Here is a 15,367-nt window from a genome sequence, read left to right as displayed (position 1 = left end):
AATAAAAGAAACAATCCCCACAAAATGGGGGGAAAAAAGGTCAAATGAGGCATGACAATCTAGTTTTCAGGGTTCAACTACGAAGTCGAGACTAGAATAAGAAAATACCAGACAACCCATCCTACCGCCTATTATACATTCCAAAAACCCAGCTCTAATAAACCACTTTCTGGTGTTATTATTCGTGAAAATACTGAAGCAGTGTACTTAGCATAAAAGAACTAATGGATGGATAATGACAACTTATGTTGTCTCCTGCATGATTGTCAGTTTTTCTTTTTATGGCAAAATGTATGAAGAGCCTCAAAACTCCAACAACAAATAACACAACTATACATATTATCAGAAACTAAATTATTTGACTGACGTGTCAGGTTTAAATTCCAAGTAACAAACAACCCACTTATCACAAGAGTCAAATTTGGACTTAATGAAGTAGAAAATGTGAGACAATTGATATGGAAACGTTCATCTATACAAATAATCAGTAATGATTAGTTTAAGTGGACTTGAAAATGATGTCCCAAACTAGCAGACATCTCCCAATTCTATCAAAACGAAAAAGTCAGATAAACCAAAGCGTCCATTCTTTTCTCGCTCTCTCTTACTTTGCATGAACCACATCTGTTTTCTGCTGAAATGATGAAGCATTACGCATCACAGCCTTGACATCGACAGACTGACAATGAGAACAGTGTGTCACTTATACAAAATAAAAAAAAATTAAAAACTCACATCATCACAAAGATGACTGAGCCTGTAAAAATTTTCCATTTTCACTGAGTAGGCTGCGCTCTAGTGGGCAAAGACTGAAAACTCAAGCAAGTTTTAAACCTAAAATCAGTCACTGAGGTCCAGACCTATGCAGATTATTTCTCGCTCCTTTAAGTTATTTGTGTTCTTAATAAAAATTTGTCAGTAAGGGTGATTTTTAACATTGGATATGAGCCATGAAGAGGTGGTATGTACAAATCTTAATCATAACAATTGTCTTAATACATGTGTATAAAACGACACAATTAGAAAAAGATTGATTGATTTGACTTCCAACAAAACTCACATTTTGTCACCAGACTATGCAACAAGTCACAACATCCTGTCTCCAAAACACAGGCGTGAAATTATACTTCCTATTTTCAACAGAATCTCCAAAGCTTTAACGAGAAAGTGTTAACCACACCCCACACAAACAGATCCTCATGTCAACACCCATCATTTTACAATACAGCAGAGAGCCGCCTCAAAGCACAGGGACAATACACACACAACATTTTATTACAGCGAGAAGCTCAACCACAATAGCCATTTGTCAACCATCATCACATAACAAGGCTGACCTTCCTAAGGAGCAAAGTAGCATTAAAGCCTATACAAACACACGAGTGGGTAGTCATATTCAAACAGCCCAGAGCATGTAGGGAGGAAGACTGCCATCGCTGACCTTACTGTTAGTGTCTCATGTGATTAAAATAAATTGTTAATCAGAAGCAAACTGCCTCCAATCTTAAAATGTAGTTGGGTTTTAGCAGTGACTGTGTTGTTCCTTGCTACACTCCGTCATCAACTGTGTTTACATTCTTCTATGGAGCGAAAGGCTGTTGTGAATTATTTTAAAAGAATGAGCGGGTTAGAGGTGTGGGACTGATTAGGGAGTGGCAAGAAGGTTAGCAAAACCTCAGCACATTTCAATAGCAAGCTCAGGAGAAGAAATGAGAACAATACGATTCTTGCTACAAGGATTACACAAAGCAACGTTTTTACTTATCTGCTATTATTTTCGATTCTATGATGTTTACACAAAATCTCTTCTGATGGATGCAACAAAGAGACGCATGAATGCATGCATAGTTCGATAACTGCACATGCTTTAGGCAACTTCCAATAGGATGAAATACTCATAATTCTCTGCCTCTTATTTTGAACAAATTCATCATCTCTAGAAATCAAGTCTTTGAGCACCAGGAGCTAGCACAGGAATACCAATAGGAATGCTGCACTTGGATGAAAATTCAATTTCAAATGGTTATTCTGAATTATTCAAAGCCTGTATCACATTTCCTTTATCCGCTTCCTGAGAACATGATAACAGTTTTAGAGAGTAGACGATGTTAACATGTTGACATTTGACTCCCTGTCCAAACTTTAAAAATGTAGCATTGAGCCAAGCAAGCCGGTGCTATGTGCTATCACTTTACCTTTAATTCACTGGTGAATGCCGAGGATGAATAATTCAAAGCTTGCACCACTCACGGCTATAAGAAAGAACCCTCCTTACAGCAATGATCATGACATACCACATAAACACATTAACTGTAAGCCTCTGGCTTCACAGTTATGACGGACAACCACACATGCATCAACCACTGGTGCACAATGCTAAATATTTGCACAATGACTTCGGTAGAATGTTTATTCTGTCTGAAAAGCGTAAAAAATGAGAATAATTTGAAGTTTCCAATATATTCTACAAGTTTTTGTAATCAATCTCAGCATGTAGACAGATTCTCTCTCACTCAAGTGTGAAAACTCCGCAGTTCTGCCTGAGATTCCAACAAAGAGACAAAGGGTGGGGCAATACATTCAACACATCAATACACCCAGCGAAGCGATCCTTTACTTCAGTGGCACTTACCCACTTTACATGCCACATGATCTAAACATCATCACTGAGGGCGCTGATGCAGATGACAGTCTGGTGGGAAGCATGCCAAACGTGTTTTACAGTACAATGGTTTCCTTTTTTTATTTTCCGCTTTACAGTAACACACAAGCATTTCAAATAGAAGGTATTATTAAAACTACACCACTGCAGATAGGCAGGGAATAAAATAATCTGAATCTTTTTGAATGATCAATTAAATTACTTTTTTCTGTTTTAATTCACAGCGTCCTAGAACCAGGTAAAGGATATTATTTCCTCTTTATCTAATAACAGTGCAATGGAGCTTATTTCAGTATTTATGACACATTAACCTCTCACATCGATATGCAGCAAAGAAACCACTCATTGAATTCTGGAATGAAGCTGGATAAGGGGATGATTTAGGAACGTTTATTACTTTTTTTTGAACATGTCAAGTCAAGATATTTTAAATTAAGTTTAAACTACTTGATGGATAACCCTGACACTTCAGATAAAGAGGTGGATCCGTGATTTTTCCTTTCACTTTCTTTAACACTGAGATAACCCCAGGCCTACCATTTAACTAAAAATGTGAGACAGGTTTTGCAAGAAATCAGAGTTAGACACTGGTGATGGGAACACTTAATCTAATTTTGGGAAGAATCCACCCAGCGACACAGGGATTGCTGTTTTCCTAACACCAAAGGTTTTAGGCAAATCTAAATTCTAGGTGTATGTTTTCATGGTGAAAGAATTCAAGTACAGGTGTTGCATATAAATTGGAATGTAACTTCTGGGAAGAAGGGACCTTTTGGAGCCTTGGCGGAGGTTTTTGCGGTCTCTGAACGCTTTTGTTTTTCATAGAATTTACAGCCTTCACAAGCGCACATCTGTTCGTAAGATATGAAAAAAAAACACACAAAAAAACAAAGTTAGAAAGCCTTTGTGAGAAACGCAGAAGTGTAAAAGCATTGCTGCATTTTTGGTGTGTCTGTTTTAAATCTTGTTTTGGTTAATTTACTATTGGATCTTTCTCTGTTCTCGATTATAAAATTCTGAAAGTTGGCAGGTGGTCTTCAACTCTCTTAAATCTGTATTCCAACAAGTTGAGAACATTTGTCTTGGTAGTTGATACCATAGAGGCGTGGGAATAAATTTACTCTCTTAAATGGGAAATGCGGTGCTAGGAAACAACTGGGTTCAAAAGTTTACATCCTAGCAGCTGCTGACACTGACGCTGTTGACAACACTTTACTTTTTAACGGTACTTGTAGTATCCTTTGTTTGCTTTGTTCACTATTCATTTCTACATGCAGTTTATTGAAAACAAGCTTGTGAACAAAATGCTTGAAATGAACAGATGAAGCGAAACAAAACGGTTTGAGATAAGCCCAATGAATGACTTTGGTATAAATGATTATAATCCACTCATCTTCTATATATTTTGACCCCAACCTTCAGACTCATAAACGTCATGTTAAACCTTGTGATGATACAAACAGCTTCTGTCATTTACACAAACAGCACAACCCCCACCACTCATAGTTACCTGAAATCCCTCTGGTCCTGCGTGTAAACCTTCAGTAGATGACGAGCACTGCATTGACCACAAAGTGTTTAGTGATAAAAACATGTTGACTAACCCCGCTCCCCCCCTGGGGTTAACATGGTTACAGGATTTACTCACAGTTCTCTCTGTCTGTCTTCGTTCGGTCCACAATTGGTTTTCTCCACTGAAGTTCCCACTCTAAGAGTTGATTCTTTCTGTAAGACAAGAGAGCAGGAGTGGTGTAAGTGCAACGTTTTTAGAGGTCATCAAGCAGTTAACAGGCCCTCTAGAATGACAGAAGGGGGAGGGGGGGTTAGATAAGTGAGATTTGTATGCTTGGATTTCATCGAGTCTCCAAAACCTTTGCAAAAAAAATACAGAACAATTGAACAACCTGGTACAATAACACCGGCGTCAGTGTGTGACAGTGAGTCACCACCAGATGCGTCAGTTCTTCCTCTGTCTCATCTAATGGGAAGTGAACAGGGGGCAGCAGCTGGCAAGCCACAATACCACCACTACTATGATGGTGCATCTCTGCAAATACAAAAGTCTGACTGAATTTCCCCTCCCACACATTTCTACTTATTTAATTTTTTATTTATATGAATATAAATCACATTCCCTTTGTTTTTTTCTAACTCTATGTCCATCTGTTTAAAGTTCACAACGTCATATTAACACTACACAAATTGTCCAAGTGTGCACTGGTTTTTTTGGTACCATATGGTATAATTTCATCAAAAACAACAACACAGTACACAGATAAAGGCATTCTAATATGAGAGATTGAGCTGTTGGTTTTGAACAGCTGCCTACAAACATAATTAGGCCCACTAGAATCCCCAGCAGCGCCAAAAGGCCAGCTTACGTAGAGAGAAAAGGATTTCTAAGTTGATGTAAACAAAACGGGATATGGACATTGAGTTCTGGGAAATGAGGAGATGCCCAGACAGGCCATCCAGCTGTTTGACATTTGATAACTGTGAGACAGAAAGATGGTCATCAAACTAAAACCCATTACAATTCAAAGGTCTTTTACAGTCTTCATTTGAAATGAACTAAATGAAGAGCAGAATAAAAGTTGCTTAGAAGCCCTTTGGCGACTGTGTGCTCATTTTGCAGGAAGCAACAAGTGGATTTCCAGATGTGGAGGGAGAAAAACAAAGTCCAAAAAAGGTTGATTTGATGAATAACACGAAAACATGGAGTAAACAATTCAATATGCACTTGTATGTTCCAGGTAATGCAGGAACGTTCAACAAACATATTATAGGAATCGGTATCTGCTGCTATCGTGAACTATTCAACACAGAAATGTCAAACTAGCAAAACTGAAACTTCTACATCACCCTGGAGGTCTGATATTAGGAGATAAACACTATGAGTGCCCTCTGTTAAATTTTCCTGTCAGTAATAGTTTATGTTATTACACGATATGCAATTAGTATGAAGTCAATACTACAATGGCAAAATAAGCTAGAGTCACTTTGACTTAAGAGTAGCACACACAGAATTTACTTATTTGCAATATAAATGGACTTTACTAGAGAGTCTCTAAAAGGGTTCTAATAACTCTCCTTTATAAAACCACCAAGGTCTGATGGTTTTGCATATGCTACAGGCTACATGTTAGTCATTTTCTGCATCCATAGTATAAGTAAGGCAGATTTCACTCTTTCACCAGGAGGATAACCCAGAGCTGCCTACGAAATGGTTTCCCATAGATCACATGTGGCGGGTCATGGATGTATACAACATCGGTCTGGGTCAGCTGTGTGTCAGATAAAATGCGTCCACATGGAGGAATGCAAATGCAGAGTTTCTGGCTTCAGTTCAGCTTGAGTAATTTAGGTCAAAATATGAGAGAAGCCTTAAGTTATGCAATTATCAAAATAACTGCACTTGTTCAACATAAACGGCTGAAATCTTCACTGGTGTGAAAAAGGATTGAAATTGAAAGAATATTTTGTTTCTTTAAAAGAATTGAAAGACAAAACTGCAAATAAACACAAGTTTTAAAGGATGAGCATCAATATGAATAATAAGTGTTATTCAATTCTTCTAACACACTCAAACCCCCAAGAGGTGCTGCTAATATCTCATGTTTGGTGCAGGTGTGAACCTCCAGTTCTTACAGTTGAGCTGGAGTCTCTACCAGCAAAACATGCCTCAACTAGTCACACTAAACCCTTATGATATACCGCAATTCATTCTGTAGTTTGTGAGCATTTACTTATTTCTTTGAAGTTTCCTGGTCCACATGATAATTCAGGCTCTAAGGTGAAATGGCAAGGAAGTGGTATGAAATCCTCGACAAAAAAAATTCAGAGAGAATCATATATTCCAGACAGGATAGAGGGAAATGACTCTAGAGGCACAGGTGAATTTTAAAATTAGCAGCAATCACTTAGCTGACCACATAACCAACTGTACAAAGAGACAACTTCCTCTCAGCCCCACTGCACTCAGGGAGCTGTCTGGTGCAGCTTTAAGTGTGATGGCAGCACAGAGAGAAAGAAGGACACTTCATAAATCATGGTTGGAATGTAGTCTCATTTCCTCTCTAACCCTGCCTTCTCAACAGCGTCTTCCGACAATCCCAGTTTTTAGCGGAGATCTGTCACAATCGTGATTTGAAGCAGAGAATCACAGCCTCAGCAGTCAACAGTTTGTACTTAAATGGTGAGTAAAAAGCCAACTTTTCAGTGATGTAAAGTAGGAATAATAAAATATAACAGGAGGTAATGTGAAAAGTTGAAATGAATGAATGGGTGGGATCAAAGCTTATTAATAACTTTAGTAACTAGACAAATAATTAGCTAATTATTCAACTTCATCTACACTCTTTCATTTTCCAAATTTTTCCTTTGTAACATAAATTTCTGAGTATTTTTTTTATTAAATAATGACAATATGTTCAGCAAGATAAATCTAGCAACTGATCACAATGAAGATTATGTTATATAATAATCTAGAGACAGTATATTCCACAGAAATTCACAGGCAGAGACTGATGTTCTTAAAGAGCAGGGGAAGAGGGGTTTCATCCCAGAGGAAACCATGGAGCAGCAAGATGCTGTTACCATGGAAACACTAATAAGCCAACAGATCCAATGACTGCAAGCGTTAGCAGCATATTCTAACAAAGCTAGCATAAATGAATCTCCATTACATTTCTGTCAAACATGTTCAAATCCAAAATGACAACTGGATATTTTTCTCACCTACTGATTGATAGAGAAAAACTGAGACGTATGTGATGACAAACAAATTATTATAGTTCTGAAAAACAAATGACATTAGGCACAATCTGTGAACCACATGGAAAGAATTACGAAGTAACACACCTGCACAAAAACGGAACAGAATCTACTGCAACAGACCCCTGAATGATTACTAAGAAAATACAAACAAGTTGCTCATTCCTCTCACCTTTTCAAGTCCCAATAGTACACACAACTGCTATGAAGCAATAATGTCATTCAACAACACATTTAAGCCTGTGCTTAGATGTACAAGAGGGGGAAAAAAACCACTAGAACCAACCATAAAAAACAAAAATAAAAGAGTTTCCTACAAGACACAGACGGGGCAAAGCCTGCCAGTTAAAGGATTGCATATGGGCTCTGGAAAAGCCTCAATGTGCTTGGGGGCATGGCCTGTTATCTGCAGCTCTGCAGAACTTCCCCTTTGAAGTGATGCTGAGCCACCGACTGAGCCAGGGGAAGCGAAGGTGGAAGACTACAGTAAATGTTAAGAAAGCAACAAAGGTGAGAAAACAACTGTGACTTGAGAACAATACAGTAGGAGAGAAATAAAGCATGCTTATTAACATTCATCTTGCAATATCAAAAAAAAAAAAGTACCTTACAGTAGAGCAAAGGCTGAGGCCATGCAACGCAGGTCATTTTTTTCTTTAGTTTTACCATCTTCTTCGGAGAGGCCGCATTTCAGGGACTGATGGAGGAAGCATATGGTGGCCATGTGTTGGAACACAATTGGCTGCATCAGGAGGGATTGTACAAGAGATACAATCACATGGCGAAAGTGAGGAAAGTGATTTGACAGACTGTTTTGCCTGCTCCTTGTGTTCCCTGAACTCTCCCCTAGGGATTATCCTCTCTAATATACTTACAGGCACTTTAACTGAGCTGCCAGCTGCCTGTGTCCCTGGTGGAAAGCCAGGTCAGGTCTGAGGGGGATATCCTACCATGACAATGCAACCCATTCCTATAGTGCATCTAACTATTTATCACAATAAATATCAAATTCTGGAACAAGATCAAACACAATTTATAGAATTGAGAGGATGATCGCATTTAATCAAAAGATTGAGGCATCTAAACGGTCTTTGAATAAAAGTGGATGTCCTTGGATTGCCAGTGCATTCATATCTACTCACAGCTATTAAATTGTGATCAGTTCAGATAATTTATTTTTGAGCAACAGTTAGCATGAGCTAATCGACTTGACTAGCACAAAATTAATTCAGAAGAAAGGAGCAATTTGTATTTCTATGATATATAGATTAACTGTCTTTTCTTTTTCAAAATGTGTTAAAAAGTTTAGGTTGGTGTTAGACATGCTAAAAATGGACATTTTCAAGGCATTTTCCTTATAAAACCTTGGATATCAAAGAAATACATTTGTAGCATGAGAATTGGGAAGGAATTGAAAACAATGAAATATTGTACCAAACACAGAGACTTGTGAGGTAGGAAAAGACAATGTAGTGAAAAAAGTTCAATCTGCCTCTACAAAAGGCCAATCAAAAGAGTCAATGAGAAAAAATTCAGACACAAGATAGTTTCTGTACTTTTTTTTAAACAGATTTAACACAGCATCGAGGAACGACACATTATCATTAAGGAAATGACAAACTGAACCAAGCTCTGACCACAATGAGAGTGTGTCTTATGCAGTTACTATAGTTACTATCACTCAGCACGGGGTCTACATAAGACATTCCAAGGTACCTGTCCATCCATCGCCTGAGCCACAAACAACATGCTGCCAGGACCTCACAAATATGTTGCCCTGGTTAAATCAAAAAAGGACAGCCAACAATTTTATATCACAATCATTTTACTCATCCTCCATCTGAGATGAAATTACTCAGAAACACACAGTGACCATGTGGTGGAGACATGGCCCGGGGACACAAAGACCTCAGACAGAAACAAATGAGGCATAGAATTTTCCCACATTCTGCCTTATTCGGTGTCCTATTTATTTTCTCTTTTGTGATTTAAACATAGCATTTATTTAATTGAGTAATATAAGAAATATAACAGGAGGAGAAATATTTCAGTGAAAACAGAATAGGAACCCACTGCACATGAGTCGTTCAGCACCAAGTAGCACAGAATATTAGGGACTGGCTGGTGAACACAGTGGAGCATTAAGCAGCTAAAGAAGCAGAGATTTCCCCTTCAGCAGCGGGTGGAGACTAAAACTGGAGCTGAACCAGAATACATATTAGGGTTGGGTACCATTCATTTTTGAGCCAGTACTGGAGCCCAGCATTTTTTTCTGTAATAACAAATGCATAATTTCAGCTGTCAACAAATATGGGGTAAAACCATCGGCAATCCGTCAAAAGGAGGAAGGACGCGTGAGCAGATGGAGAAACTGTCTTTAATCTTCACACTTTCTCAGCCTGAATCACTGGAATAAAATGAAAAAACTGATGGAATATCAGTCTTATCACAGATGCCCAGGCTTCGCCTCCTAAAAGAACAAAATCAAACACAAATGTCTGCATATCAGGAAGAACCAGGCAAGGTCTGACACGGTGTTAGATTTTGCCAACTGTTTTTTTGATTAAGACCTTCGAAGGCCTGTAGAATCTAAACTGATCAATGATGACGCAGGAACATGTTGACTAAAAAAAGCATCCCAAATCACAATTTGCTGCTTTCCGCTGAAGAAAAACTATTTAGTGTTGACAACATGAGGAACGGTGGAAGTGAGAACAGCAGAGAGATTTAAATACAGCAATGGGGAGTGCTGGGACTTGAGAGTTCAAAGATTGAAGGCTGTCTGTGTTCTAATGTCCAAACATTTGACCTACTTATTACGCCAAATCCTTATTACAACCCTGTTTGTTGTTGTGGTCTGTTTCTTTTAAGAAAGCCATCGACTAGGAGCAACAACAGTTCATGAGATTTTCTGGAATGGGAGATCCCTGTCTGTTCAAGGTGACTTGGACCTCCACACAGAAAAGCCCTTTAATTTCCTCTTTCATTGATCTCACTTTCTCTCAAGGGCCTCTGCCCACACACAATGCTCAGACCCAGCTGGATTTTTTTTTGTTGAGTCTGCTTTTCTAATCTTTTTGCTTCTCCCATTTGTGCTTATGAGATCTGTTTTATTTCCTACTGCATGACACACCACTGGCTCCTTTTCCCTGTCTAGTTCTAGTTTTTCTTTAGTTACATATGAAATCTCTAGTCTTTTTTAGTGCTGAACATCTGCCCTCTTCACCTCTGTGGCTGTCTGAATCTGGATCAAATAAAAGAAAGCAATTCATCAGTATTTAACAAAACTGATGCATGTAACACTTCCCGATGTCATTCTGTCCTGTTTTTAATCCTGTGGCACCTTTACCTCTTGAATATGCAACTTAATTTTAAATGCCACAGAATATCAACAGATTAAACGCTCCTCTTGATCGGTAGATCTGACTTGTGTCCTCGATCTCTTCCCTTCACTCCTCCCATCTGTACTCATAAATAAATTCATGAATCACGACATGAACATCATTATCCACATGCCCTGCTATCTCCTACTACCATCTTTCCTGTTTTGTTAATATGAACATCAAAGCCAGGAAATATCCCTTTCCATATGAGAATGGTTTGAGGACAGCCCTGAGGTCAGTTACACAGCAACAGTCAGCAGTGTGGGAATGTGAGGCTTTCAGCAAACAAGTCTAGGATAGCCCTCATCCCTCACTCTCTGAGGACTTGAAGCAGTAATGATGGCAAGAAAAAAATGGAATTTCGTCATACTGGTGCATGAGAACTAAAGATATTCCAGTCTTGTTTCAATATTATCTAACTGTATTCTCTTGTTCGCATTTAAACTGCTTCAACCAAAGAAATAATGGACCATCTATAGCTAACACAACATCATCTACTGAACTGAGGGATTCAATAACCATTCTTGATACATGCATTTTCAGGAGAAGGTGCACAAAAGGCAGCATGACTTTTAATAGGTCAAGAAAAGAAAAATCCATAGCTGCTGAAAGCGGTTGTTCCAACAGTAACCCACTTATGTACAGCGACCTGTACAAACCACAAAATTACCTATATGTCCACATCTCACACTGTTTTTTTTTTTTTCTAGTTTAATTGCTCGTCAGTGCGGTTACACTTTTAACAAATGTACAGCAGCTTGTCAGAGCTGGGAAACACCAGGACTCAAGCTGAAACAAATCAAGCCAGATATCCAGTTTTATTTGGAGACTGCAAAAATAATGCTGTTTTATACACTTCATCTGTTACATAAATGCCTTCCAAAGCACCTCTTTGCAGCATATGACTGAAACTGTAAACAGAAATATATAAAAAATAATTCTAACCTATACAACCCAAAGTGGTTGTGCATATACGTGCAGCAGCACGTATATTCTGTACATTCTACCTTTCAGCATTGCTTGTTCAGCTTATGTTGAAAACCATGTGACATGTGGCGATAACACCATGGTTTTGTCCGTAACTTTTATAGACAAACCTGTTTGAGACAGTTTCTTAACAATCTCCAATTTTAATTAGCCTTGTTAGGCTCTGTGCACACTCTTTTGTTAAAGCATGTGATAAAAAACATTTTCTACGATTCCTAGCTCCAAGGATGTTGTTACTAGACGGGACCCTTATCCGCCGTTATCTTTATAGACACAGCTCTGAACACAGACGATGAAAGAACTGACAGAAAAAGCATGATCTATTACACTTTCGGTCCATTCTTTTCTTATCACAGCTTTCTTACTCTTTATCAAGGAATCCCAAACATCCCAGTTCTGTTCCATTTGTATGGAAAACCACCAGTTTCGAACAGTGCATCATGGGTATCCCAAATTGATCAACCTGTGGCACCAAGAATAAAAGGTGATGCTTCAATTTAAAGACATAACTTCTGGTACAGTTGTCAGACATTGAAAAAAAAACTGACTGTAGATTTACAGATTCTCACGAGATTATTTAAATATAATTGTTAAATCCTTAAATCTTGAATCAATCTTCAAGGAATCCATCCTTCTTAGGTATATGGTAGAAATTACCATATTCAATGTCCTCCTTTGGCTTGTTAACATAAATATATGTATGAGATGATGTAGCCAACGACATGGCTAATCTAATTAGTCAGGCAACAACTAGCAGTATAGCAGATGAAAAAACTTCAGCGGTATTGTATTTAAATTACAAAAAGATAAACTCATTGGCTGTATCAAGTCCATACAGCAAATAAGAAAAAATTCTGAAATAGGATCACATTTTAGATTGTTTATCTTGACCAGATCAACCAATCTGATTTTGGGTAGTTGTGAGAGTTTCCTGTGTGTTCTTTGCTTGTTATCAGGTTCAGAGTCCATGAAAACAAGTACACGGATGGCTTCACAATTTCTCATCTGACAAAGATTTGAGTTCTTGATGTAAGACGCTTGTTCGACTCTTTGCTTCAGGGCTGACTGACAGGTGTTTCTTTCAACAACTATCTGTACAAGGAATGACACAGAACTGTGAGGTCAAGAATGCACTTAACTAGCAGGTAGGGTTGCCAAGCAGTATACAGAAATCTCCTGGAAAAAAAATAAAATCCACTAGTCCACAACTCAAAACAGCTCAAAATACTGTAGAGTAAACATGGATAGACTGTGTGTGTCTCAATCAGTCAACATGTGTAATCAGAGCCGATGCAACACTCCTGCTGGCCTTGCTTTAATATGTGGTGAACATTACTTTGGCAAACTATTTTCTTTTTGGAACAGTGACCCAGCTCAATCTTGGTAAGATTTTAAATAAATTTAACACATCTCCAAAACAAGACCAACCAAGCAACAACCAACAAACTAAAAAGACAGATGTAATATGGCCAAATAAAACCATCCTGAGGTGATGACGAATGAACAATTCAACAATTGAGACTGAATGAAAATGCACTGAAAGATTTGGCTAACCTGGAATGGATGTCCACTCGATTATCACATTATGCCCAGCACCTGTCGGATAATAACTTATCCTAGTCGTAAATAAACCTGAATCTAGTAACTGAGTCACAACATACCACTAAGATCTCCTACCAGTAAATCATATGCATCATGAGGGAACATGCTAATTTAGTACAGACCCATGCAAAACAAAAACCTAAATCATCAATATTATATTTGAAACATCCCAGTGATATTAACGAGCATAAGCTAAAATATTGAAGTAGCCTAATATTTAACATCTGAGTGAAATATTTTATAATTCAGCAGATCCACAAACCACATCCTGTTGAACTGATGGTGATTTTCTCAAGCAAACTCAGTAAAAACTGGACACTACTGTGTAATCTTCAAGAAGACAGAATTTTGTGAAAATTTAGTAGACAACTAAATCTCTGTGTGGGTTCTCGGTTATCCAGTTATCCAGGTCATGGTTATCCAAAGCTGTTTAGATCAATCTTGTGAAAGATTGCACACCATCTTCTCCCAGCAGAGGAGCTCCTTCTGCTATCTATCAATCTATAGACAAATAGATCACGACCATGAAAAGTGTTCTCTTAGAATAGTTGTGTCCATACAGTCCCAGTTTCTACATTGTAGAAACCGAAGTCCAGAAACAACATACTAGTTTTGTCAGTAATTTTCATTATCCATGGTATCTGAATTTCATATAACTAATGACAGTATCTGTGCGCACACTGGATGTTAAGTTTCTCATAGAAAACATAAAAATCCAGCTGACTGTTAGTATTATATCTTTATTTTATTCATATTTTGTAATCAGAACAAAGTCATCAACGTGTTGCATATGAAACCGCTCACACTTTCAGCTTTTGATTCATTTATGCAGCTCATTTAGAAAGAGTCAAGTGTTGTCAGAACAGTGAGCCACACAGGTATCAGGACAGGTCAGGTTGCCATGATCAATGAAAACCCGAACTAGGTTTAGCGAGGGAGAGCAGAAACTGACACCGTTAACTTCTTTCAGGTCGACAACAAACTCCGTATCAGCAGTAGCGCAATAAGTTTTGAAAGCGATAGCAGCGCTAACTCAGCCAGTTAATGAGATATTCGTTAGCTGGCTAATGCTAGGCCCACTACAACTGGTTTGTTACTATATTATACCCAAGTTGTGATCTTAAACCATGCAATCATTTATTGTATTTACCTCAAAACTGAACAAAGACTCCAGGCCTCTCCGGCGAGTCCTTTAGGTCATGTATCCAACCCGAGATAACTTCTCCTTTGGAGCTTGATGAAGCTAACGTTACTGGGTCCGATGAGGTTAAATGCTCCTTCTTCGTTTCTTGGTTTCACACGAGTAGCAGCCAATGCCTGCACCCTAAACAAGAGAAGCTAGCACGTTAGCAACAACTGCTAACTAGCCTCTACAAGGCGAACTAATATACATGCCAAGTTCGCGTAACGTTAGCTGGCTAGTAAAACCCCGCTAACGTTAGCTGCTCTGTCAATTTCACGAGTGTTGGTCGACCTATTGACTCCGTTATTTTACTGGACGACATACGATAGCCTCCGACCACAACAAGAGGGGAAAACATATCCATGGAGACCAAAATGCATGTCGGTTGCGAGTTATTTGCCGATAGCAGCCCCTTCGACTACTGCCTGATTTGTTCGTGTCTTGACTCTCCACCGACTGGAGAGAATGGCTGTCGCAAGACGATGACGTCAAGTTTTTGTTTGTTAATTGGCGCTCGAATGTGATGTAACAATATACGGATGAATAACATTCAGAATGTGTTGTCATTTGGTGGTAGTATTAAATTGTCACACACGTAGAAAGAGTGAGTGTGTGTGTGTGTGTGTGTGTGTGTATGTGTGTGTGTGTGTGTGTGTGTGTGTGTGTGTGTGTGTGTGTGTGTGTGTGTGAGTGTGTGTTAGTGTGTACTGAACTGTTATCTTGCACCTTGCATTATTATAATATTATACATAACAATAACCATATATCTATTATCAA

At 38.4% G+C, this 15,367-nt stretch overlaps 1 protein-coding gene across 3 annotated transcripts in view; it reads right to left on the bottom strand.

Moving 5' to 3' along the window:
* fbxw7 (F-box and WD repeat domain containing 7) overlaps positions 1-15,071 on the bottom strand; it is an 87,288-nt gene extending 72,217 nt beyond the window's left edge. The window contains exons 1-3 of one of the 3 annotated variants that reach the window (XM_068320780.1): positions 14,558-15,071; positions 4,311-4,387; positions 4,173-4,220 (exon numbers count right to left, since the gene is read on the bottom strand). The gene's annotated coding sequence lies outside the window, so the exon portion shown is untranslated. Of the gene's footprint in view, positions 1-4,172; positions 4,221-4,310; positions 4,388-8,041; positions 8,061-14,557 lie in introns of those variants that run through there. The other 2 variants (XM_068320781.1, XM_068320782.1) reach the window with 2 other exon arrangements.
* Between the last annotated feature and the right edge of the window lie 296 nt (positions 15,072-15,367).

This window comes from Antennarius striatus, chromosome 8 (assembly GCF_040054535.1).
Source record: "Antennarius striatus isolate MH-2024 chromosome 8, ASM4005453v1, whole genome shotgun sequence".
Taxonomy (NCBI): domain Eukaryota; kingdom Metazoa; phylum Chordata; class Actinopteri; order Lophiiformes; family Antennariidae; genus Antennarius; species Antennarius striatus.
The sequence above is the reverse complement of the archived record's forward strand: the minus strand, read 5'-3'. Positions and strand labels throughout refer to the sequence as shown.